Here is a 27523-nt window from a genome sequence, read left to right as displayed (position 1 = left end):
TACACAAGTGTGGCACCGTATCTGCGCCGCGCCGCTATTGCCGTCTATGGGGACGTACATGCGGCCGCAAATTTGCGGCCGCATGTACGTCCCCGCAGACGGCCATGTGAATGTGCCCTTATATAGTCCGGCCATACACTACTCAGGGATAAGTGCAGAGTACACTGCAGTGTTATATAGTCTGGCTGTACACTACACAGGGATAAGTGCAGAGTACACTGCAGTGTTATATAGTCTGGCTGTACACTACTCAGCGATAAGTGCAGAGTACACTGCAGTGTTATATAGTCTGGCTGTACACTACTCAGCGATAAGTGCAGAGTACACTGCAGTGTTATATAGTCTGGCTGTATACTACTCAGGGATAAGTGCAGAGTACACTGCAGTGTTATATAGTCTGGCTGTACACTACACAGGGATAAGTGCAGAGTACACTGCAGTGTTATATAGTCTGGCCGTACACTACACAAGCATAAGTGCAGAGTGCACTGCTGTGTTATATAGTCTGGCTGTACACTACAGAGGGCTATGTACAGAGTACACTGCTGTATTATGGTGTGTGACTATGCTATAGCTGTATACCTGCTATGCCGTGTAGTCTGACTGTAATGTACACAGGGCTATGTGCAGAGTATACAGAGCTGTGTAGTCTGACTGTAATGTACACAGGGCTATGTCCAGACTACACTGCTGTGTTGTTCTGCCCAAAATTAATGTCCAAAAAAATTACAATTTGTAGAAAGCACCTCCTTTTTGTTTTAACCCCTATAAAACACCCAAAGGGTTAACAAACTTCTTAAAAGTGCTTTTTCATACGTTGAGGGGTGTAGCTTTCATAATGGGGTTACAAGTTGTGCTATTATCTAGGCCTCTATCAGTCTATTTAAAGTTGAGAAGGTCCCTCTGAATAAGGGGTCTGAAAATTTTCCAAAAAAATAAAAAAATGGCACCCAAATTCTAAGCCTCATAACATTCTAGTAAATACGTGGAATCTTTAAAAACCATGCCAACATAAAGCAGGCATTTGAAAAAATGAATGAATTAAGTTATGAATTAATTTGGGTGCTAAGACTATCTGCTTCAAATGTAGAGAATTTAGAACTTTGAAATGAAAGAATTTATCAAAATTTTTGCCAAATTTCAGGTTTTTTTAATAACTAAACACAAAAGATATCATCCAACTTTTTAAACTAATTTAAAGTACATGTCACGAGAGAATAATCACAAAATCTCATAGCGTTCCAAAGCTCTAACATTATGGTGACACAGAGCAGATTTGAAAAATGGGGCTGTGTCCTATAGGCCAAAATAGGCCTATAGGACACAGCCTGAAGGGGTTAAGCGTGATTGGAACATGCAGGATGCACCAGATTACTGAAGACCGAAAAGTGCAAATCACCTCCTTTCACTAGATCGCAAATAAAAATAGATAAGTAAAATCATAAACCAGTATCATAGTGTCCCAAAAGTCCCAATCTATCAAAACATAAAAATGTTTATTCCCGGCTGTGAATCGTGTAACTCCACTTTTTCACAGCACATCAAAAAATGAGTAAAAAGTGATCAAAGTCCCCATAACGGTAGAAATGAAAACGTCAGCTCTTTCCATAAAAAATGGCACATTACACAGGTCCATACACGGAAGTATGAAAACGTTATTGGCATCTTTGGCATTTTTTTTTTTTAGTTTTCATTTTTCTTAAAGGGAACCTGTCATCAGAAATTGGTCTAATAAACCACTACCAGAATATTGTCTAACAGCGTAACCACTTCTAGTTTTTGTTTCTCTTATGGTCCAGGTTGGTGGCATCATCTAAAAAATTTACTTTAAAGTGCGATGTAAATTGGATGATGTATTTTACACATAAATCTGAACACCTTTAAAGGTTCCCTTTAAATCTATTAAAACCTTTATAAATTTATAATACCTTGTTTGTAACAACCCAAAGAATAAATTGGAGTGCAAAGTGAAAGCCATAAAAACAAAGCCCACAAATGCATTTTTTGTCGATTTTAACACATTTGGAATTTTTTTCCAACTTCACAGTATACAACATAGAATAAAAAATACCACCACTAGGAACCCCCATACACCTCTCTACATGGAAAAAAGTTAGGGAAAGTGTGGAGTGAAAAATGGAGATGCAAAATGGAAAACGTCTATGGGTGGCAAGGGGTTAAAGAGCAGACATTAGAAAATTACATATTTTGCAGTTATTTCTTTCAATTATTTTATTTTATTTTTTTGCATTTAATGTTCGACATATTTTTCAGAATTTTTTTTATGATTTCTTAAATTTATGCAAAATTCATGCACAAAACCTCTCTGCTCCCAGGTTCTCACTTAAGAAGCCAACAAACACGTGTGAAGTGTAGCTGTGACTTCTCATTTGGACTGCAAAAATTTAGCAAAAGTTAAGCAAAAAATGATGTGCGAAATATAGCAATATCCTTTATGACAAATCTTTTCTACACTGCTCAAAAAATAAAGGGAACACTTAAACAACACAATATAACTCCAAGTAAATCAATCTTCTGTGAGATCAAACTGTCCACTAAGGCAGCAGCACTGATTGGCAATCAATTTCACATGTTGTTGTGCAAATGGACGGGACAACAGTGGTTCTGCAGGTGGGGACCACAGACCACTTCTCAGTACCTGTGCTTTCTGGCTGATTTTGAGTGTTGGTGGTGCTTTCACACTGGTGGTAGCATAAGACTGACTCTACAGCCCACACAAGTGGCTCAGGTAGTGCAGCTCATCCAGGATGATACATCCATGCGAGCTGTGACCAGAAGGTTTGCTGTGTCTGTCAGCATAGTGTCCAGAGGCTGCTGGCGCTACCAGGAGACAGCCCAGTACACCAGGAAATGTGGAGGAGGTCGTAGGAGAACAACAACCCAGCAGCAGGACCGTTACAACCGCCTTTGTGCAAGGAGTAACAGGAGGAACACTGCCCTAGCCCTGCAAAATGACCTCCAGCAGCCACAAATGTGCATGTGTCTGCACAAATGGTTAGATCCCAACTCCATGAGGATGGTTGTTCAGGGCCCGACGTTCACAGAAAGGGGTTATGCTCACAACCCAACACTGTGCAGGACACTTGGCATTTGCCATAGAACACCAGGATTGGCAAATTCCCACCAGCGCCCTGTGCTCTTCACAGATGAAGCAGGTTCACACTGAGCTCATGTGCCAGATATGGCCCAGGAAGCCCGGACCCAAATACACTGTGGGCGATTCGGGCGTTTGAATTAATCGTCCACATTTGGCGGGGACCCCATTAAGGGCAAAGCGGTGGGGGCCCCCTATAATCCAGCCCTGTATGGCTGGAGTGTGTCAGCAGTTCCTGAAAGATGAAGGCATTGAAGCTATGAGCTATGGACTAGCTTGCTCGTTCCCCAGACCTGAATCCGATTTAGCACATCTGGGGCATCATCGCTCCTTCCACCAACATCACATTGGACCACAGCCTGTGCAGGAGTTGGCGGATGCTTTAGTCCCCTCAGGAGACTGACGACGACCTTATCAGGAGCATGCCAAGGCATTGTCTAAATTCCATTGATTTTTTTTGCGATTTTGTTGTCAGCACATTTAACTTTGCACAGAACAAAGTATTCAATGAGAATATTTCATTCATTCAGATCTAGGATGTGTTATTTGAGTGTTCCCTTTATTTGTTTGAGCAGTGTATATCAGCATCTAAACAACAGTGAAATTATCTTAATGGTTGCAATTTTCCATTTTGGCCACTGGATGTCAGTACAACCACTAATTTATGTACAAGCAGTACCTTCTGCCCAGATGCTGAACGTTGTCTGCCAATAAGATTCCTTCCACTCAGTGCTGAGTAACTCCTAAACTCTTTTTGGTGGGTGCTGATGGAAAAAAGGCGCAATGCCTGGCCATGCAAGATATGATAAATGTCCCATATTTGCTGAAGTTATCCTTTTACATGAATCTATGATATATGAGATGATACTATAACTGGCTTCACTTTTTAAATAGTGCAGACATATATAAATAGCTTGCTGGTTTTCTCTCTATGGCCATGAAAGCCAGGGGTGTAACTTGAGGGTAGCAGAGGGCGGTCAGAAGGGCCCCACAAGGTGACTTTTCGCACAGGATTAAAGCATAACTTGATAGTGGTAGTGGTTTGTTAGGTAAATTTCTGCTGGCAGGTTCCCTTTAACACTTTCCATACCTAGAGAATATTACATTAAGACAATATTTTTATATATAAGATAAGGATGACAAAATAACACATTCTCTAATCCAATGTTATTTTAAAAAATACAGCATTTCACAGATATAATTACAAGCAGTCTCTATCAGTTTACAATTTTGTTTACCTGGATCCGACTGTAGCTTCTCTTGCATTTCAGGAGGGGAGGGGCAGGAGCATGGTCGGCACCTGGGCATACCGGGCAAGTACCAGGGCCCAGGGCTGCTGGGGGGGGCCCACACAAGGCTGTACTTAAGGAATCCATAGGGGAGAGGGAGGGCTGTATCCAATGAATCCATAGTGAGTGAAAGTGGTTTTATATAAAATAACAGGGAAGGGGCTATTTGGTATGATAAAATAGGAGATATTTTAGGGAACAGGAGGCTGTTTTGGTTTCTGAATTTTTAATGCCACCATGTGAGTTCCCTGCTAAGGGGTCCACTGAGGCACTGTCGCCCAGGGGCCTACTGAAACCTGGAGCCGACCCTGAGCAGGAGGCAGGGAGCACCACAGACACAGGCACTTCCTGGTTCAGCAGCAGCGTGCTGCACCACTGTTCTCAGCAGCATATAGAGGAGACAACAGCTACAAATCTACAAACAAGATAAGCTCTGGATCCGAGAAGAGGGGGTGACATAGTAGTGCTGACTGTGTTTTACTGATTAGGTGAGGCAACAAAGTTGAGTGTGTCATTGGGTACTATATCCATCTCATAACTCTGAACTGTTTCATCTCTCTTTTTCTACGTGTTAGATACTAGTTCAGATAATGTTCAGAAGCTAAATGAAAGTGTAGATAAACCCTGCACCACAATAATCTAAGTACATTGTCAGCACACGCCATATCAAAGCACAAAGGAATCATAAAGTGTCTGCTCAGCTAGTGCCCACCCACACTCTGGAATCTAACATTGACCTGAGAGGAGCAAAAACAGCAATAAAACTGACTAAAATTGCAAAGTAAGGGGGTTAAAAATGGACAAACCCCTTTAAAATGACAAATGTGTGAATATTGAAATATTGGCAAGATATTATCTTTAGGGTGTACAAATCTTTCCATTACACTTAATGGTAGGACCGTTTTGATTGACAAAAAACTGCAATTCTGGTCCTGTTTTTTTGTGGTAATAATATTTTAAATCTATTCTACATTACGATCACAGTGAAAACATATGATAACAAATATAGTTTTTTATATGGTTCATGACTTTTGGACAATAAAATAATTTTTAAGATAAATAATTCGATTTTTTTAATTATAATTTTATTATAATTTCAAAAAGTTGCTTATGTTGTCTTCTTGGTAAGTCCCCTCCATCTTCACCCTCCAAACAGCAGAAGTCCAGCCTGTATATAGTTTTCTGAAACACTGTAGCATAAAACACAGTTCTTGGTAACAATGGAGCCTGCAGATATTAATGTTGTCTATGGCCAGGACAGCATGAATTGTCTGACAGGTTCCCTTTAAATAGCAGGGAATGAAATCTGTTGAAGCTCTTAGTAATTGATTTTTGCTGTGTCGTAATTGCATTAAAAACTATGGAGCGCGTCTCATGCGGCATAAGGAGACTGAAACATGATCTTCCCATTGGGGAATTTATAAATGCATTAAGAGACTATTCTGAAGTAATAGCAGTCATCTGATCACTTGGCTGTGACTGGCATTGATTGTTTATTTAAAATGGCACAAGTCAAAGTGCCTATAAGCCGCATTTGCAAAATATAAAAGCGATCCATAGTGTTAAATACTGGGTTTCTTATATTCAGGGTGAATGCTCTGCTTTAATATCATTGTAAAGGATAGCACTAAGTGAAGCAAAATAGCACCCCCCCCCCCCCCCTTTGTAAAATTGGCCAACTGCTATCTGCCATCTACAATAATCAAAAAATATGTCCCTTCAGTTAAAATGCTGCACATATAAAAATATACCTGCAATGAATGTAGTAAACACATACGTATATAATGAATATACCATATTTACTCTTTTTTGCGAACAATGAATAGACAGCACACCTAAAAATATATTGCACATATAAATATATACCAAATTAGAATATACTGTTCAGTTATGTCTGTGTTGGTTGGCTCTATTGTCTGTTGTCTCCTTTATGCCAGTCTCTTAATTATTGGCAATTCTTCTCCATTAAGTAAAAAATGCCACATTTTAATCATGTGCCCTAGTATATAGTTAGCCCAGGCCAGTAATCACATGCCCCAGTATATAGGTAGCCCAGGCCAGCACATGACCTAGGTATAAATGTAGCCTAGGCCAGCACATGCCCCAGTATATAGGTAGCCCAGGCCAGCACATGACCTCAGTATAAAGGTAGCCTAGGCCAGCACATGCCCCCAGTATATAGGTAGCCCAGGGCAGCACATGACCTCAGTATAAAGGTAGCCTAGGCCAGCACATGCCCCCAGTATATAGGTAGCCCAGGGCAGCACATGACCTCATTATAAAGGTAGCCAAGGCAAGCACATGCCCCAGTATAGAGTTAGCCCAGGCCAGCACATGACCTCATTATAAAGGTAGCCTGGGCAAGCACATGCCCCAGTATATAGGTAACCCAGGCCAGTATAAAGGTAGCCTAGGCAAGCACATGCCCCAGTATATAGGTAGCCCAGGCCAGCACATGCCTCCAGTATATAGGTAGCCTAGGCTAGCACATTCCCCAGTATAGGTAACCTAGGCCAGCATATTCCCCAGTATATAGGTAGCCTAGGCCAACACATTCCCCAGTATATAGGTAGCCCAGGTCAGCACATGCCCTCACTTTATAGGTAGCCTAGGCCAGCATATTCCCCAGTATATAGGTTGCCTAGGCCAGCACATTTCCAAGTATATAGGTAGCCCAGGCCAGTACATGCCCCAGTATATAGGCAGCTTAGGTCAGCACATTCCCCAGTATATAGGTAGCTCAGGCCAGCACATACACAAGTATATAGGTAGCCAAGGCCAGCACATTCCTCCAGTATATGTAAGTATATACATAGCCCATACCAGCACATGCCCCAGTATATAGGATGCCCAGGCCAGTACATGCCCCAGAATAAAGGGTATCCAGGCCAGTACATGCCTCTAGTGTATAGGTAGCCCAGACCATCTCATGCCCTCAGTATATAGGCAGCCTAGGCCAGCACATGCCCCAGTATATAGGTATCCCTGGCTTCACATGCCCCCAGTATATAGGCAGCCCATGTCGGCAGCTTTCCCCAGTGTATAGGTAGCCCAGGACAGCACAGTTGTCTAGAACCTGCCCCTAGTATATAAATTGCCCAGGACATGATCCTCACTATATAAGTAGCCCAGAACATGCCCCCATTATATAAGTAGCCATAACATACCCATCACGGTCACTGATGCACACCTGCTACTGCCTGAACTCCTGTTGTAGCAGGTGCGTGGAAGTGGTTGAGATGCCCTCTCTGCTGAGAACCAGCAGTGCCGGCAGCGCCATGGGAGAACAGGGGCGATAGAGGAGGTGTGTATAAGTAGTTTATTAAAACTAGAAAAAACTATTAAAACATAAAAGTGTAGAGAGGGAGTTTAGCAACAAGCCATACAGCGTATACCAGGGTTGGGCTATGGGTTCTCCGAATTCATTTGTGAGTATCATAATTGATAGAGAATTTGCTGCTGTGTGTATGACCCCAAGGTTTCAGGAGCTGGAAGGGCAACAATGTTACAGCTCATTTTATTGTCTATTTCTAGCGCTTAAAAGTGCAGTGCGACATTTACCAACATTGAAGGTTAGGGCTCCCTTTAGAGGTGGCAGCTTGGCATATGATTAGCAATCATAGCCATATATCAAATGATTTTTTTTGCCCTGGACAACCGCTTTAACCCCTTAGTGACGCAGCCTAAAAAGGCTCTTGTGACCGGGCATTTTTAGTGAATTTTCATAAACTCCAATAGGAATCGCCACATCCCAAAATGCCCAATTTAACAAAATATAAAAACGGTTGTTGCAGGCGGTGACCATAACGGAAAATAGCGCCCAAATGTCCAAAACGCGACTTTCACACCATTTCACATCACATAAAAAATGGAATAAAAAGTGATCAAAATGTTGCACAGACCTCAAGATGATAGGAATGAAAATGTCGTCTCATTTCGCAAAAAATGACCCCTCCATACACCAAAGTATGAAAAAGTTATTAGCGTCAGAAAATCTAATTTTTTTTATTTTTCGTACACAATCATTTCACTTTTGAAAATGTAATAAAACACAATAAAACCTGTATACATTTGGTATCACCACGATTGCACCAAACCAAAGAATAAAGCAGAATTGTTATTTTTCCACATTTGCAACTTGTTTCCAGCTTCCCAGTATCCGGCATAGAATATATAGAAATATATAGAAATAACACCATGGAGAAGTAAAATTTGCTACGCACAAAAAATCTTATGGATTTTTGAAGGTGGAGAGCGAGAAATGAGCGGAAAAACCCTGCGTCCTTAAGGGGTTAATAAATATTTCAAAAGAAAAAACATTAATATTTCCCCATAAAATAAAATAAACCCTCTGCACTATAAAAAAAAACATCGCCGTACATGCCAGAGACTATACATGTTATTTATCAAAACAACTGTCACCCACTAAAGGGGTCATTCAGGTTTAAGAAATAAATTGGGGCCGGGCTGGGGCAGGCTATTTAAAAAAATTAAATGTGTACTTACCTCCTCGGCGCTGCTGATGTCCGGCGCACAGATCAGATGGAGCGCAGTGCGGGACATCAGCAGCGGCAGAAGAGGAGGTTACTCGGAGAGCCCCTTTAATTCATAATCGTCATGAAAAAAAATGGTCCTTTAACATTTTTATTTATTTTTAACTACCCCTATGTGTCACGAAAAAACACCGGAAAAATGTTTAAGTTGTGGACACAAAAAAAGGAAGTTATGGGTATTTGGAATGAAAATTCACTAAAACTATACTAAAAAAGGCACTAATGCCATTAAAGCCTTTTCAGAAAGGGGTAAAATGTTTTTTTTATTGAGTGCATCACAGGAGATAGGAAATACCCTGTACTGACCGCACTACTCCTAGAAGATTTATATCCAATTGTATAAAGTCACTCCTTTTATTAACACTAAGATATTTATCATTGATTTTCTTTTAATTTTTAATTCTGTCCATTCAAACTGATGCTAAGAAATTGAGAATCTCCTTTAAGAAAATGGATGAAAACATTGGAGAATGCGGGCATCGATCCCGCTACCTCTCGCATGCTAAGCGAGCGCTCTACCATTTGAGCTAATTCCCCATCTGTGTCAGTACAGACAACGTGTCTGTGTTGTGCTCAGTAACAGGATCCTGATGCCGGCAGCCAATAGTATTCACAGGCTGGAGCACTGCCTGCACGCCAGGACGGGCTGTGCGCATGCTCCGGTGTGACTGACAGCTGGGGCGGGGCTTGATGTCGGGCTGCTCGCAGTTGGGTGCTTCTTGTTCCCCACAGCTGTGGCTGAGCCCGGAGGAGGATGCGTGCAGCAGCGGAGCCGCTATCGTGTGCATCTATGTGACCGGGATTAACGGGCTCAGAGGTAGGAGCGCCCCCGCTCATCCTATATATAGCAATGTGCGGCGCGTGTAACAATGGTCTCCGAGCCTCCCTGTGTATAGGATGGAGGGGCTGCTGGGCTGCGCGCTATACACAAGCTCTGGGCCCCACGTCTCCTCTTGGCTTGTCATATTTATATTGCAGGTCAACCACATCCTCCGAGGATGTCATGTGTGTCACATCCTACACCCGGGTCTGTATTACATGGCGGCATATTCACTAATACTTATCCCATAGACGGAACCAGGACATGTAGTGTTCACTGCACTCCACACTCTACACCAAAAAGTGCTGCAAAAGTTTTAATAACTTTATAGACACGCCCCTTTTACCTGACCACAGGTCAGAGGGGTGGGGCACTACTGAAAGGATGGGGGGCTCATGGGTATTAGGCTAGGGTCGTAGTGACATGGCAGCGCCTACTGGGGCTCTACTGTAGTTTGTGATGTTAGCATACAAGATAGGGGACACATATCTAATTTCTGGCAGCCCACCAATTAGAAGAACAGTAGGGAGTGGTAGTCCACACAGGTGCCCACCAATCATCTCACTTGTATTGGCCTGATGGACCAGTCAATCTCAGTACCTTTGGGGTCTTACCAGCCATGGATGAGGAGATGGGTCAGACTCTGGATCCAATGATGGAAAAGATGTTCCACCAGAATGGAAATAAAATAAAATAAACCTACATACAATAACTCTGTAGCAGGGGTCTGGAGGGACCTCTCTGGCCTAAGGAGATGGCGCTACCCTATGAGCCTCAGCACCAGAACCTTTCCCTATCCTAGGTGGCCCTAATTTGTTACCCTGCCTAGTATAACGGTTAAAAAGGGTCTAAGACTTTTTTCACTACGTGGAGTTTGCTTAGTATATTATGGTGACACTACAGGAGCAGTGCACCTAGTTGTTCCCGTCTGATTTGGATTTCCGGACGGATGGTTGACCTGCTAGATGGGTGTCCTTCTCCTCTTTGGATGTGTTGCTGTGTTTCGTATCACTACACCTCAGATTGTGGTCCTAGGATAACATTATGGATTCAAAATCTCATGTTTTATCACCACCGCCAGCAGGGCCGGCATCAGCACAGGGCGTACCTGGGCAAGTGCCGGGGTCCAGAGCTGCTGGGGGCCCACATAAGGCTGTGCATAAGGAATCCATGGGGTGAGGGGGGTTTTATATAAAAATAACCATAAGGGGAGTGTTTGGTATGATAAACTAGGGAATTTTTAAAGGAACAGGAGACTATTTTAGTTTTAATTTTTAATTAATGTAAGTTCACTGCAATGGGGCCCACTGCGGCTCTATCGCAGAGGGGCCTACTGAAATCTGGAGCCAACCCTGATCTCCAGATATTGAGGATGTTGACTTGTAAAACTGAATGAGGATGTGGTATGAAAATAGGTTCCAGAAGGTGGACGAGAAATCCACACGGGGATAAGAATAACACGACAAAGTCAAAGCGTAGTTTGTAGGTCATCAGCTTGTGTTGTAGTTTAAGGGGTTATCCGGGTTTAAAAATCTTTTTATGGCCGGGCTGGGGAGGGCTAGTTAAACATAATAAACATGGACTTACCTCCTCCGGCGCCGCCGATGTCCCGCGCCGCGGTCACTTCGATCCGTGCCCCTGTAAACAAACAGGGAGCTTCCGGTCCGCGTTGTGGACGGCTCCTCCCATCCGTCCCTATCTCTCAGCGTTGTAAGCGCTGGGAGATGGTGCGCATGGGAGCATCCGGCCGGCCGGAAGCTCCCTGTGCGCCGGTGTAATGAAACCGGCGCACGGAGAAGACGGGCCGCGGCGCGGGACATCGGCAGCACCGGAGGAGGTAAGTACATGTTTATTATGTTTAAATAGCCCTCCCCAGCCCGGCCATAAAAAAAATTTTAAACCCGGATAACTCCTTTTATGTCTTTCCTTACAGTGTTACCTACAGTATTTACCCTGGTGAGTAGACGTGTGCAGCTAAGGCCAAATTCACACCTGTATCACGGGTTTCACTGACACTCTCCGTTACATGAGAGTGTAAAGGAAACAGAAGGTCTTCCGTCCACCTTCCGTTCCCTATAGATTACAATGGAACTTCTGTTACACATCTGGTCATTTGCTACTGCGCTATTTTTTTCTACTATTAATAACGGAAGGTCTGATCCCACAGATGGGAACTTGGACTAATGTCTGGATATGACCGCTGTGGGGGTTGACCTGCTTTTGTTTGAGGTCCTACTGTGCTCTGTGCCAGTTACTTGTTTCCCTTCTTTTTAATGTTTTGGAGGATCTGCAGCTTCATCTCCCTCCATCCTGTATTTTTATAGCTGAAAGACTTGTGGATATTTTCTGCAGTGAAATCCACACAGAACAACAATCCTAGCAGTGATAGATCTGTTTCATGATGAAATGCTTTTGAAACCTGCTATACACAGGCGGTCCCCGAGTTACGTACAAGATTAGGGTCCATTGGTTTGTTCTTAAGTTGAATTTGTATGTTAGTCGAAACTGTATATTTTATAATTGTAACTCCAGACAAAATTTTTTTTTACCCCAGTGACATTTGGATTTTCAAAATTTTAGCTGCAATGGGACCAAGGATTATCAATAAAACTTAATTACAGACACCTCACAGATGATCAGTGCAGTCTGGGACTTTAGTAAAGCATCCAGAAAGCTTCACCAGATGTCACAGTGGGCAGAGGGGTCCGTCTTTAACTAGGGGTCGTCTGTAAGTCGGGTGTCCTTAAGTAGGGGACCACCTGTATTGGGGATTCATCAGGGTTCTGTTAGCTGGACATACTGATGCACCATCATAGTCATTGAATAAAGATACAGCTCCATCAACTTCCACCTATAATTCTACAATGTTGATCCAGAGGAAGGCCAAAAATCCCATAACACACTCCGGATACGGCAGTCAGATTAAATTTTGTCCTATTCTCATAACGTGATATTTTTACTTTTAGATTTGCAGGAGATCCGGGGATAACAATTGCTTCTTCTTTCTTTTCTGGTTTTCTTTCAATTATGAACCAGTTTATACACATTTCTGATCTGACCACTGATAATAACCGACTGAACTGCATCTCTACTGTTACTGTGATGAAATAATTCTTCACAATTCAGTGTAAGGTCCTTAAAGGGCACCTACCACCACAAATCTACCTATAAAGGTAGATCGGGTGGTAGGTGGATCAATGGGACGTGAGGATTAGCCCTTTTAAGGGCTAATCCTCACGTCCCCGCAATTTTTGGGTAACTTTTATAAAACGTTTACGCTAATTTTATTATGCGGCTACTGAGGCGTGGAGTAGCCGCATCTGAGGTTACACGAGGCGGCTACTCCACGCCCGGTAGCCACTTTACCCCTCCTACTCACCATCTTCGGCGCGCAGCTGCTCGTAGCTAAGCGCCCTCGTCCAACGATCCGGCAGTCTGCGCATGCGCAGAACAGCAGGCCCGCGTCTGCGCGGTCACTGCTCCGAAGCCGGGGCTGCACAGGCGCGGACCTGCTGTTCTGCGCATGCGCAGACTGCAGGATCGTCTGACAAGGGCGCGCAGCTACAAGCAGCTGCGCGCCGAAGATGGTAAGTAGGAGGAGAAAAGAGGCTACCGGGGCGTGGAGTAGCCGCCGCGTGTAACCTCAGATGCGGCTACTCCACGCCCCAGTAGCCGCATAATAAAATTAGCATAAACGTTTCATAAACGTTACCAAAAAATTGCGGGGACGTGAGGATTAGCCCTTAAAAGGGCTATCCTCACGTCCCATTTATCCACCTACCACCCGATCTACCTTTATAAGTAGATTTGTGGTGGTAGGTTCCCTTTAAGTAAAACATCATCTGCCAACTTACAGTATCGTTATGTGCTTTGTAAGGCTCCATTCCCACTACAGTATGGGGGACACGTGTTCGGACGCTAGCGTACATATGTCCCCCATAGACGGCAATGGCCGCATGGAGCTTCAAATTGTCAGCCCTTGGCTAAGGCTTTTTGACAAGACTCCTAGGCTAAGATATCTATATGACATACTGTGAGGGTTCTCCTGCAGAGTCGGGCGCCCACCAGCGGATTTACCTGTGGGCCAGTCTGAGCCTGGCTCGATATGTGCCACGGACATGTAGAACACATAGATGTCACTTTTCCTCTTAACTTGTGCGGTATTTTACTTTTGAGACAGAAATGTGGTAGAGAACATGTTTGTAGAGGTGGAAAACTAGCATGTTATAGTTTTATAGATAGGAGTGCAGATTCCTCCTTTAAGAGCTCATGCACACAGTAGTGTAAATCGCTCATGTGCCATTGGTATTTCGGTCAAACGGCACATGGATGCACAGAGTGCAATACCTTCTTATGGAACATTGCTCAAGGCTGTTATTGTGACGGACCGTGGGACTCATCTATTAATAAGTAGAGAATATTCTATTTTTTTTAAAACACATCCGTTTTTGACAGGTTTGACCAATTCTCTTAATTAAAACTGGTCAAAAACGGATGCGTTTTCAAAAAATGCATGCGTTTTTCAAAAACGGACTGCTTAAAAACGCATGCGTTTTTGGACGGACTGATTAAAAACGGACTAAAAAAGGGTTCAGAACACCATGTGTGGCATCACCCTAAGGCTGAATTAATGTTGCGTTTGCATTGCGTATTGGGTGCAGTCCCAAGTACTACTTTGATTTGAGAGATTTAGAAGCGCAGTGAACGCACATGGGAGAATGCCATGGCCCGATTGCATATGCGTTTCTATGGAAATGCATGCGAATAATCACCAGCACCCGGTGTCTTGCATTTAAAAAATACAAGACACCAGGTTCCGTTTTCCATTGAAACGCTAATGCATTTGGACCGTGGCACACCCTTGTGCGCTCTAATAGCACTTCTAAACCGAATCAAAGCGCTATGTATGACCGCACCCTTCGGCCGGCGGCACATGATAGCATTTCGATTCCATTCTCTAACAGATTTAAGCCAATCCCATGCGCGTTTGCATACAAACACATGCAATCGGCAACCGGTGTCTAAATGCAAAAAATTGCAATTATTCAGGCAAATATGCCACCCATATGCCAAGTGGGCGTCAGATGCCTGCACAATATTTAAAAATCAGCAAACATTCAACAGTGAATCTTTGCTGATTTTTCCTGGCATAGTTTTGTCAGCCAGTCAGAACGTCCGGCGGATACATCATAGTTATTTTATGCATCCGCCATGACGGTGGGGGGGGGGGCTGGCTTTTTCATATTTATCTTACGATAAATCTTCCCCCTGGGGACAGTGATGTAGAACACATCCCCGACAAAGGGGCAAATGTTGGATCTTTTAGTATCAGTCACCATTGACTTCCTGGTTTGGATTATTGTAGTTATTATAGGAAAAATAATGATGCCTACTACACCATTTTTCCATCATTATTGACTAAAACATGGTGAAATGGTGAAACTCAAGATGAGTTTTTTTTATGTGTATTATTTTGTTTCCAATGTTCTGCTTATGTAATATAACACTAAAGCTCATTCTTCTCTATAAGGTTGCGGTCCCATGTGGTGTATGGCGTTTACAAACGCAACGCAAATGCCCTGCGACTCAGCCTGATGACAAGTTCGCTTCCATGGCAATGCAGGCGACCTGTAACAAGCAACCAGGTGTCTTGCACTTAAATAATACAAAAAAATGGGTGCTGGTTACAGATCGCACGCGTCTTGATGGAAACGCATATATGATCACACATTCTGGTTGGATTGCATTTCTATACTTCACAAACTGTCTGCATTTGGATTGTCACAGTTTCACTGATGATAGCGTTTTGAGTCAGTTTTAAAAAGGAATGAAAGCAAACGGTCATGATCAAATACATGCAATTGATAAGCATTGAGTGTCTTGCATTTAGACAATACAATACACTGTGTGCTGTGACAGTTAAGGTCTACCCCATGTATGTACTTTATCACATGAACTCACAGCAGCCTTCATGGAGGATGGGGAGGAGTAGAAGTCAATGGACGCATGCTATAATTATGCCATGCAGTGATGGGAAATCCAACTCTTCTTAGTGAGCTGATCATTAGGCTCCGTTCACTAAGAAGAGACGGCTCTTCTAGCTCCTGAGCGGCTCCCTTTTAACTATATGATAGGGAGCCCAAGTCCAGCAGTCACCCCACTCCACTATTAACCCTATATTAGTTAGTTAACGGGGGTGTGGTGAGATTAGGGTTACGTGAGCTATTGGCTCTCTGAAGGGCGCCGATCGCTGACGTTCACACGAAAGCTCTTTGTGCCGGGTCATTTGTGAAAGAGCCATCACTAATGACATGATACTGCCATTGGATCCGATATGTGCATGGTGTACAGTTTGCTAATGTTAGGAGGCTAAAGAACTGGTTACATGACATGGGGATATGTAGATGGGAGGGGCTGGTCAAACAGGGCATGTCCCCACTGATGCCAGGTAATATAAGGTAAAGTTGATTTATGGGAATGTGAAGTAAACAATTTTTAGCTAAAAGAAGGGTGTCAGTTAGTTGATAGGGCTTTAGGGGAACCTGTCACTTGCTGTATTTGTAAAAATGTGGTGACAGGTTCCCTTTAATAATGGCCAGCTGCATAAATTCCATCTTGATCTGCAGCTGATGAAAGACTTCAGCGAAGTGGGTGTGTGCGCCGAGAACACGTGGGTAGGAGGGATCGCAGAGGCTACTGGGGCATGGAGTCGCTTTGCTCCTACACCCCAATATCCTCTGTCCATAAAGTGTAGTTTAGTTTAGAAAGTATTTTAGGATTAGGTAAAACTAGATTAGGGCCTGTAAGTAGTTTTCTGATGGTAGGTTCCCTTTAAAGAATTTTAGAGTTTATTATAGGTCCTTTTATCGTGGATTGTTTTTTGTTTTTAGGGAGAATTTACCATCTCCTGTCTGATCTAAAGATAATAGAATTGAATCGCATCTTCTATCACAGGGGGATATCAAGATTGGAGTGAAAAATGTAGACCTTGATAAATGTCCTCTAAAAACCATAGTATATCGAGAACCTTAAAAAACGGATTCCACATTGCAAATCTCCCATGAAGAATAGGCTGTTTTTCACAGCTGATTTGCACGCATGAATCTTAGCGGAAATGTGAGTATAGCCTTTTTTGCAGCACAACGTTTAGTTTTAGTATTAGAATCAGGTGACTGGGCAGAAGAACAATTTAGGAGCAAAATTATATAGCAACCAGCCTAAAATAGAAATATCAGGAGAACTGATGGGACCTTTGTAATCATTGCACAGTAAACTGCAGCAAATAAAATCTCATCAACCAATCACAGCACAGCATTTGTTTCTGAGTAGCTCTATAAGAAATGGAGGTTGTGCTGTAATTGGTTGCTATGGGTAAGAAAGAAATTTATTTCTTTAATTTCTGTAAAGTCTGTAATAATTTATTATTTGGTTTCCTCATGTCCCAGTGATATTAAATTAAAGGGTATCTGTCATCAGTCTTGACCATAATAAACTGCAGACAGTGCTAGGTATAGCCCCTAGAGAGCTGTGGGGGAGGGGCTTGGCCCGATTGCAGATGCATTTCTACTGAAACTCTTGCGATAGGGAACAAGTAGCACATATTCGGCATATAAGTAATGCAAAACACATGGGGGGAGATTTCCCCCATGGTCCTTGTTCCCAATCACTGGTGAAACATATCTGCAATCGGGCCAAGCCCCTCCCCTTGCAGCCAAACAGTGTTGTGTGTGAACGAAACCTCAGACTGAAGAGCTTTTTGTTCTTTGTAATGAACTGCTCCGCAGCCCCTCCCTCCTGCTGTAAGTATCCAACCTACATGTAGCAGAGGGGAGGGGCAGCGGAGCTGCTCATGGCAAAGACAAAAGCTCTTCAGGCTGAAAGACCCGCCCAGAGTCCTTGCAGAGCTAAAACGGTCTGGTCACGTGGATCTCCTAATACATGGAGATGTTTCAATGTGTAAGATTGAGGAGTTGTACTTTGCACCTCCCATTAGTTGGTTTAGTTTTCTGCTCCACAATATTTAATTTAATTTTCTGGCTCGCAGGCTACTTTCACCCCCTAAATTACCAAGCCCCTTTTCTGTACAGGTGGGAAAACTGCCTAATCGTAGCGTGGTTGAGAAAGGCTTGGGGCACGAGCCGAAACGCGTCCTATTGTTGCTGTGATTAGGCTATATGATGCAGAATAAACCTACATTCTGAAGAAGAACATGAGTGCCGGGTCCTCTATTTTTGAATGGGAAAACTGCCTAAGGCTATATTCAGACGAACGTGTGGCCGCCATACCGTAGCAAGGCGGGCACATGTCAGGGCCGGGGAGAGGAGGAGGGCCCCAACATGTGCCCCGCCCCTCTCCATAGCGATGTATGGCGCACAACGCGGTATTACGGGGAAAAATAGGACATATCTTATCTATCTCCCGGCTACGGAACGGTACGGTGCTGCACCGTACTGCTCCCGTATGGCTCTGTACGCCCATTGACGTCTATGGGGGACGTATATTTGTATAAACTGGTGACACTGATAAGGCACAGTTGGGAAAATTTAGAAAACAAAGACTGCCATTTTCAACTTTTGGCAGTAATCCAGCGCTGGTGGTCTCCTGAACCTCCTTGTTGTGATATGGTCACTCATCGGCCTTTGTGGTCATCTTTACACAAACTGCATAAATGTAGAAATCAAGTCTGAGGCCAGATCAAATCCACCAGGGCTGAATTGAAGAGGGATAATTGGGTTGCCGTCACTCTTAGCGCTTTGACTGAGTTTAGAAACCGAATCAAAGCGCCCAGGGGTGTGCCACGGCCAGATCACATATGCGTTTCTATGGAAAAGCATGCGATTGGTAACCAGCATCCATTTTCTTACGTTTAGACAATACAAGACCCCGGGTGCTGGTTACCATTCACATTTGTTTCCAAAGAAATGCACATGGATCTGTCCGTGCGTGCTTTGATTCCGTTTCCAAAGCGCTACATGTTACGGCACCTTCCGGGTGTGTCCACACGTTCAGTTTTTTAAACACCGTTTTTGAAGCCAAAAGCCGCTGTGGATGATAATAGATTGAGAAAAATAATTGAAAGGTGCTACTCCTTCTCCTACTTTTAACTCCATTCCTGGTTTGGGCAGCAAAAACTGCATCTAAAAAACTGAGTGTGGTCACACCTTAAATGAAATCTACCATTTTAAAATGGTCATTCAGACCTAAACATAGCTTTACATAGGTGTAGGTAAGCTGATGCTGGAGGTGGTCTTGTTTAGGCCCAGAAATAAGCAGTTTCGTCCAAAAATTGATTTTATGCAATAGGCAAATGCCCCATTTGGCGCTTTTGTGCCAAGGCACAGGGCGCTTGGTCGCTAGCATAACTATTCACGCGCCTTGCGTGCTTGAGAGATCTCCCACCTCACTCCCTCCCGAGAGCCGGTGACGTCACCGAGCTCTCGGGATCACTAGCACATGCGCACTGCATCTTCATTACGCACGGCTGTCTGCTTTGCAGAGCTGCTGTGCAAAATAAACATGCAGTGCAAAAGCGCCAGTAATCCTGCGAGCTCGGTGACGTCACCGGCTCTCAGGAGGGAGTGAGGTGGGAGATCTCTCAAGCACGCAAGGCCCGTGAATAGTTATGCTAGCGACCAAGCGCCCTGTGCCTTGGCACAGGAATGCCGAATGGGGCGTTTGCCTATTGCATAAAAACCACACATTGTAACAAAATTTCCCAAAAACGTCTGAATTTTGCATCCGTTTGGATCATTATATACATCTCCCGCTGGAATGGGTACAGTGTACAGCTGAGCTTTTGTGCCACTTTCATTTAGTAATCGGTAGTGGTAGGGTGCCACCATTATAATAAATAACTGACTAGTACCATAATCAGTACAGTATAGCAATATACCTGGGAGCCCGGCAGCTTCATGCTATTAGGGGACAGAGACTGATCTGGCAAGCTCTGTGCAGCGCTGCGGAACCTGTTGGTGCTATAAAAATGATGGAATTATTATTATTATTAGGCAGCCGAAGTTGCCATCATCTCCTTATCCCCTTTAAATGCTTTGGCAGAAATCTGACCAAGAACAACATCTGCATAGAGTGTATTTTCTTGGGCATCTCTTCCCACACTACAGAAATATACTGGTAGATAAATTTAGACTAGAGTATGGCCAATCTCCTTACAGCTCTGTAGAGACATTTCGAGTATTGCTGTACTGCTGAGATCTATAATGGCAATGTAACTCTTTCCACTCTATTAATAGAGCGCGGCCCATTTACATCTACAGGAGAGAACCATATTATGGGTGTCTGTAATGGTACATCTAGGTCACAGCAAACATGAGGGAGACTGCACTACTAAACGTCACATAGTCGCTTAAAGGGAATGTTCATATTTTTAAAACGTCAAAGGCTTTCTTCCAAAAAATATTGCCACACCTTGTGTGCCGCTGTTTTTGGAAGAATGTTGACTATTTTAAAAACCCTTGGACAATCCCAGTAAATTTCAATTACTGGTCCACGTTGGACCGCTACTTACCACAGGTTATGGGGGCGATCCAACTATCTTCGTGAAGGACAGACTTCCATGCATTACTGTGTATACAGAGATGACTGAATATCACTTATAGACCAGTCTGATACTGCAGGTAGTGTAAAGGCAGTAGTCAAATTGCAATATCATTCACAGACTGGACTTTCATTTCGTATTATCATGAGTACTGCCCTGCTGTATTCCTAAAATATGGCTGCACCATCGTACAAAACAAGGACTATATTCACTCTTAAATTGTAAATTTGTCCAAGTTTGGCCTTATTTCACTTGTTTGAACTGTTAAAGGAAATCAACCAGTGAAAATAACAAAAAAAAGGCTATTAATACTCACCTTCGCTCTTCTTCACCTTGATCCTGGCGCTGTCCGTCGCTAATGTCCGGTGCTCCAGGCTGCGAATTATGCACACCACCGCACCTTCCTCTCCTATGTTTGGATTATGGGAACGCGAGGTTATGTCACGCAAGAGCCGTGAATTCATGCCTCTTGTGTGACGTCGCCTCCCTTTCCCAGTATGAGAGAGGGAGGTGGTGGGGGCGTGCATGATTAGCAACGGAGCACCGGACATCTTGTCCCATGCTCCGTGCTGCTAATTATAGGTTTGTAGGTGATCTAGGTGATCTTGGCGTGTCTGACTAGCGATGGACAGCGTCAGGAGGTGACAAGGAGGGAAGGTGAGTATAGTTTTATTTTCACTGGTTGATTATGCCATAACTTTTTTTGGGGGGAGGAGGTAAAAAAATTATTAATGAACGACAATTTCTGCTTGGCCCTGGCTTCTACCGGCCAGTACTCATAGGCTGATGAATGTTCTAGGGAGCTTCCTCTTTCTTTCCTATTACTTGGGTCTGTGGTTGCCAGTGACCACAGAGTTTTGGGGATGAAACATAAAAATTTGGCCAGTGGCCAGAAATATGGAAGCTGAATATTTTGTGTATGACCAGTATGTGAACCTCTTGGCTCTAGCTGCCCTCCAAATGCTGCCGGTAAAAATATACAGAGGAAAGACAAAGCTGAATTGGGGAAAAACTTCACTGCTTTTTATCATCCCTAAATAATGGCTCCTGCTTTTCCGGTGGCTAGTAACCGTAGATAGTTTAAACATTTACATCTGCACTTGTAAACCTCATAGATGTTTGGAGAAATTTTCAAGATGCTGCGGCGAGGGTTCTCAGAACTGTCCGTCCTCCTAAAATAAAACCTTTTACTTGTGTAGAACTCCAGGAATGAACACCAGATACTAGAGATATATATGAAACAAAAAACACCAACAATAGGTGATTCTTTTTTTTTTATGTCAATTTATACTGCAGATTTTTAACTCCTAATTTGCAAAGATAAAAATTAGCTGTGTTTCTTAATCATTAGTCCTTAATCTATCAATACTTTTGTGATTATTTTACAGTACCTCACAATCTCTGTTAAAGGGAACCTGTCACTATCTTTTTCCCCATCCAACTAGCATCGGGCAGGGTATGAAATGTCTTTATTTCTATAAAAATTAATCTCCATGTCTGTGTAAGAATAAGCAGAAAGCGGTCATCTTTTGTCTGTAATGAGTCAGACTCTGAGGCCGGAGAAGGAGCATCAGATAAGATGTCTTTATCTTGGGTTCCATAGTGGCTAAAACCATTGTTCTGGTATTATATTAAAGAAGAGAATTTTATCTTTCGACCTGAATCAGGTTCGTGGTTCTGTGACAACAATTTTCTTTAATCTGATACCAGGTCCATGAATCTAGGTACAATAGTATACACGATATAGGTGTCTTAAGTGATGGCCTCTAAGATGCCCATATCTTGGTCTCCATAGATGGCTTGGTAGGCGGTATGCAGGAGGCTACTGGGGCGTGGAGTAGCCACGCCGTGTAGCCTCAGCTACGGCTACTCCACGCCCCAGTAGCCTCTTTAGGAAATTTAAATATTGGGGGAATTAAAATTTATAAATTTTATCAGCCACGAAAGAATTAGCCCTAAAAAGGGCGGTACTACTCTACATCAGAGGAACCTGCCACCGGATCTACCTTATTACATCGATCCGTGGTGGTAGGTTTCCTTTAATGTAGTAGTTATCATTACATATTTTCCTTTAAGGTCAACATGTGCGCTGCCGCTCCATTCACTGTATATGACTTTGACGAAGACGTACATTCTATATCAGTGTATGGCACGCAGGTATCTCTGTGAGAGATGCTTGTGCTACCAGCTGATGTGTTCATTTTTGAAGTACAAGGTTCTTGTGATCTGATTCCCCTTTCTTGTGAATAGGGAAAAACTTGGTTCTTCACTTTAGTGGTTGGACAATCCCTTTAAGTTCTGTTTTCTATATTTTGTATGCATCAAAAAGCCTTTTTTTCTTACAGAACAGTACAATAAGAATAATCACATAGAATGAGGTTAAGCAGGGCAAGCTCAGCTGTCATCCGTCCATTAGAGCTCCTCTGGAATTGCCAATACATGTTTCTAATGGTATAAATGGATTGGGCAATTTCCGAATAGACATGAAAGGCTCATATTTAGGGCTGACTCTCGCTGGAAAGGTCTGTGGAACAGTGGGTCTACACAGCAGCAAGTTACAGTTCATATTATGGCAATTTCTGGAATTTATTATAAAAGGGCTTTTTAAAGCACTGTGCTCTATTCCATTATACAGTATGACAGAATAATACATTTGTGTGTGTTCATTTTATAGAACTGCTTAATGGCTCGTAAGTGGCAGAAAGAGAATTCTGCATAAAACGGCTTTCCAGGTATTGGATATTGCCGACCTATTCATAGGATTTGTCAATAATGTCAAATAAGTAGAAGTCTGGCACCCTGGACCTCTAAAAATATTATAATTCCAGCACCGCAATAAGAACACAGGATAATGCCAAAAACTCAGCCCCCTTCTTTGTGTAGTGGCTATGTGTACAACAGCTTGTGTTCATGGGAATGGATATACAGTTGCTGTTTTCAGGGTTGGTCAGTACACAAAAAACTTGTCAGGTTGATGTCCTATGTAGGTGGTGTTCAAGTTATGGCACTGGTGCCCGAGGTGACACTCTGACCCCTCTCTTTGGGCACCCAGGACATTGCCCAAGCACAGAGTTTACCAGACCGGATCTTTCTGCAAACCCGGACAACCTGTTCTCAGCGCTGTTGTAAAGCAACACTTTCTTGGCTGCTTTGGACTTCAGGATGAGTAAGAAGGTGTGAACAGGTCTGAATTGTCTTTGAAGGTCCTTCTACTGGCCCAATGATCCGTCCTGTATAGAGAGAGCACATGGAGATAAGCCACAAAAGTAGACCAAAATTGCCCTCCTTCCTGAAGAGGCCAATACGATTGAACGTTGTCAAATAACCGGGAGCAATACGTCACTGCTTAAATAACTGCGTTGGCTTTGTGATACATAAGGTAGGTTTTTGGGTTGCAGTTTGGCCACTTAGTCCTCAAAAGGTTTGCCATTACTGAGTATTGTGACCTTGAAAAACCCTATGCCAACCTCTCTGAACCCTGTGATCCGCATAGAAAAAGGGGCTTCTGTATTCTCATTCTCTGGAATACCACTACAAATCTGTGATTCATCTAGGCACAGAAGCTCATCAACTGAATTAGACTCTAAAGAAATAGGAATAGTCATAGTTCAAGGGAATCTGATACCGACTTTTACCCTAATAAACTAGCTTAGGTAAGGTTTAATATACTCTTTCTAGAATAACCTCTTACATTTGAGATCTCTCCAATTTATCTATTTAAAAAAAGCCATGTGACAATTAACAGAAATCTGTCGTTTTTGCGAGAGAAGAGTCGGGCACAGAGGCTAGCACCTCGATGTGCATGTCTGAAAAGCAGAAGGTGGGGGGAAAGGCTGCAAAGGAGTTTTACACTGCATGAGGTGCAAAAACAGAGAAAGTTCTTTAAAATGACAGACTAGGATGGAGGGACCGATGGGGAACATGGTAGATCCCGTACCTCACTATTCTGTGGAGGAGACTTCTGCATCCCAGCACTGAACACACTCAGCTGTTCTATTTTTCCCAGGTACACACATGACATCCCCCCTCCTGTTTCAGAAAAGAACATCCCCTCCCCATCAACTCTACCGAATGATAACAGAAATCAGCACAGCCAGACACTGACACAGCTACTGCATAGCCGGGCTAAACTGAGGAGGATAGCAAAGAAACTGCTGCACATAAGTAATCAAGATAATAGGCAGAGTTGTTCTACATCCCAAGATCTATTGATCTGTAAAAAAAAAGATTAAAAAAGGGCTTGTTTAGCATTAAGGAAGCTTATCTTTGTTCCAATCTATCCATCAGTTTTCTCAATCATCTTTAGGAGATGCTCTTCCCTTTAAAGGGAACCTACCACCACGAATCTACCTATAAAGGTAGATCGGGTGGTAGGTGGATGTATGGGACGTGAGGATAGCCCTTTTTAGAGCTAATCCTCACGTCCCCGCTAGCGTAGCATAAACTTTATTGCCCTAATATGTAAATTTTATTAAGCGGCTACTGGGGCGTGGAGTAGCCGGACACGAGGCTACACGGCGCGGCTACTCCACGCCCCAGTAGCCGCTTTCCCCCGCCTACCCTGTGATCTTCGGCGCGCAGCTCCTGGCAGCTGCGCGCCCTCGTCCGAGAAGCCGCAGTTCTGCGCATGCGCAGTAACTCTGGCCTCGTTCCCGAGATCGCGCATCCTCGGGCCTGCGCTCTGCATACCTATACCAGAGCGCAGGCCCGAGGATGCGCGATCTCGGGAACGAGGCCGGAGTTACTGCGCATGCGCAGAACTCCGGCCTCTCGCCAGGAGCTGCGCGCCGAAGATCACAGGGTAGGCGGGGGAAAGCGGCTACTGGGGCGTGGAGTAGCCGCGCTGTGTATCCTCGTGTCCGGCTACTCCACGCCCCAGTAGCCGCTTAATAAAATTTACATATTAGGGCAATAAAGTTTATGCTACGCTAGCGGGGACGTGAGGATTAGCTCTAAAAAGGGCTATCCTCACGTCCCATACATCCACCTACCACCCGATCTACCTTTATAGGTAGATTTGTGGTGGTAGGTGCCCTTTAATGAATAATTAGGATGGGGACACCGCTAGTGTTCATTAGACAAGTCTAACACTAGGGCAGCATCCCATCCGACCCGCAGATTGCAGAAGCTGCAGCCTGTTGGTCATTGGACATGCAGTGTCTGACCCCGACCATTGTGATATTGATGAGCCATACCTATAACAACAAGACATCATAAGTCATGAAAACTCTTTTTAAATACAACTGATGTAGACATTTTATTCCCTTATTGCATTGTTTATCAATTAGCTAATGGATTTTATAGCTAAAGATCATTTACCAGTGGGAGCAATGCAGTAATAGCCTTGGGTTCTTCTGGGAACCACTTCAGTAATGGCCTCATAATTCTCATAATGGACTTGCCAAAATCTGTGTTTCTAGTAAACATTTTAACCTAACATTTCACAAATTTATAAGACTTTTCCTTTAAATCAATTGATCGCAAAAGCGCTATGGAAGAGACAACTACACACATCCCAGAAAAAAATTAGTTTTGTTCTCTGTTGCTGTAAATTTTACTAGGATTTTGTACGTATGTGAACTGCAATATGGTCCTAGACTGCAAATCCTAAGTGCAAATGTGTTGATCACCTTCTTTCCCATCGCTAATTTTGTGTATTAACATTTTATAATTTGCATATATGTGCTGTAATGTTGTGAAGGTCTGCACTGTGATATACGTTGCACAAAATATCATCTTTTTAGAAGTTAAATATATCACTTCAGCATTTAACGTCACCCCAAACATGCCAGAACTAATACTGCAATCACGTGACAAATACTGACCCAAATCTGATAACGCAGCTTCCCCCCCCAGACTGAACAATAAATAAGGCAGACCCCATATCAAACAATAAATAATACAGACCCCAGACCAAACAATACATAAATAATAATAATGCAGACCCAATGTCAGATAATTTATAGAAATGTAGACACCAGACCAGACATTTTATAATATTGCAGACTTCATTTCAGATCATAAATAATTCATACCTTAGATCAGAAAAGACCAAATGCTAACTGTTTATTTAGTTCCAACATCCGTTCATGACCCCAGTCCATCAAAAATCAAGCATGGATAAACCAGGGACACTTACGGCTAGATCCAGACACCGACACTGTAGTAAACTTTTTATATTATCCATGGCCTTCTTTCTTCTAAAATCAACATTCATCATTATGCTAATGAGCCCGAATGGCTTCTGGGGTGTTACCAGTGCCTCTCCCTTTTGCAGCTTCACAGGCTGTTACACTTTCCTCATAACACTGTGTGTTGAAACTTTCTCTGCTGCTGTGAGATTCCATCAGGCAGAAGAAGGGAGAAAGTGCAAGGTAAAGGGGAGACAGTGTTACAGCCTGTGAAGCTGCAGCGTGGAGGTGCTCTGTTAACACACCCCACACCCAACAGAGCCCTTCAGGCTGATTATCATAATTTTAAAACTTGATTTTAGAAGGAAGGAGGCCATCGAAAACAAATATAAGAAGATAACCACAGTCACGGTGTCTGGATCAATGCGTAAGTGTCCCTGGTTTATCATGATGGATTATGAAGGTAGATTTTTGGTAGACTTTAACTCCTTGCCGCACCATGACATACTATTACTGCATGAAGCGTTGTAACTTAGCGCTCCATGCAGTAATAGTACGTAATTGAGAAGATGCCAGCTTAGCTCATCACTGCAGCTGTACAGCCATCGAATAACATGGGGTGTCAGCTGTAACTTACAGCCGAAATCCTTGTGTAATACCTGCGGTAGGAGTGAGCCCCGATTGCAGATTAAGATGGCCGTGGGCTGTATGAATATTATAGCCCTTACAAGTCTGGAATCACTTCCTACATACAGTACTAGCACCAAGCTTCTTGGGGGATGGAGGATGCATGCATTTTGTCTGCTTTCAATCTGCAGTTTCAGGACCTTTGCAGGTCCTGAAATGGCTCTTGTGTAAGTGTGTATTGAGAGCAGGAAAATATGTATGAGGATTTTATGGGTGAAGGCCGTTCACAATATTTGGTGGGTGGTTTGGGTGGCCATTGGGCCCCGGGCTACTGCCTATATTATAATCCAGTGCTGCAGGTTGTGCACCCCTTTTGTGGCACTGGGCTAGCAGTGAGAGAATGCAGTATTGCAGGGGGTTTCTCTGCTCCCAC

At 43.3% G+C, this 27523-nt stretch overlaps 1 protein-coding gene across 1 annotated transcript in view; it reads left to right on the top strand.

The window, feature by feature from the left end:
- The first annotated feature begins 9605 nt into the window (after positions 1–9605).
- The window catches only part of LOC140070911 (uncharacterized), a 56955-nt gene continuing 39037 nt past the window's right edge, over positions 9606–27523 (top strand). Inside the window, exon 1 of the mRNA XM_072117975.1 lies at positions 9606–9774. The gene's annotated coding sequence lies outside the window, so the exon portion shown is untranslated. The remainder of the gene's footprint in view (positions 9775–27523) is intronic.

This window comes from Engystomops pustulosus, chromosome 7, assembly GCF_040894005.1.
Source record: "Engystomops pustulosus chromosome 7, aEngPut4.maternal, whole genome shotgun sequence".
NCBI classification, from domain to species: Eukaryota; Metazoa; Chordata; class Amphibia; order Anura; family Leptodactylidae; genus Engystomops; species Engystomops pustulosus.
The sequence above is the reverse complement of the archived record's forward strand: the minus strand, read 5'-3'. Positions and strand labels throughout refer to the sequence as shown.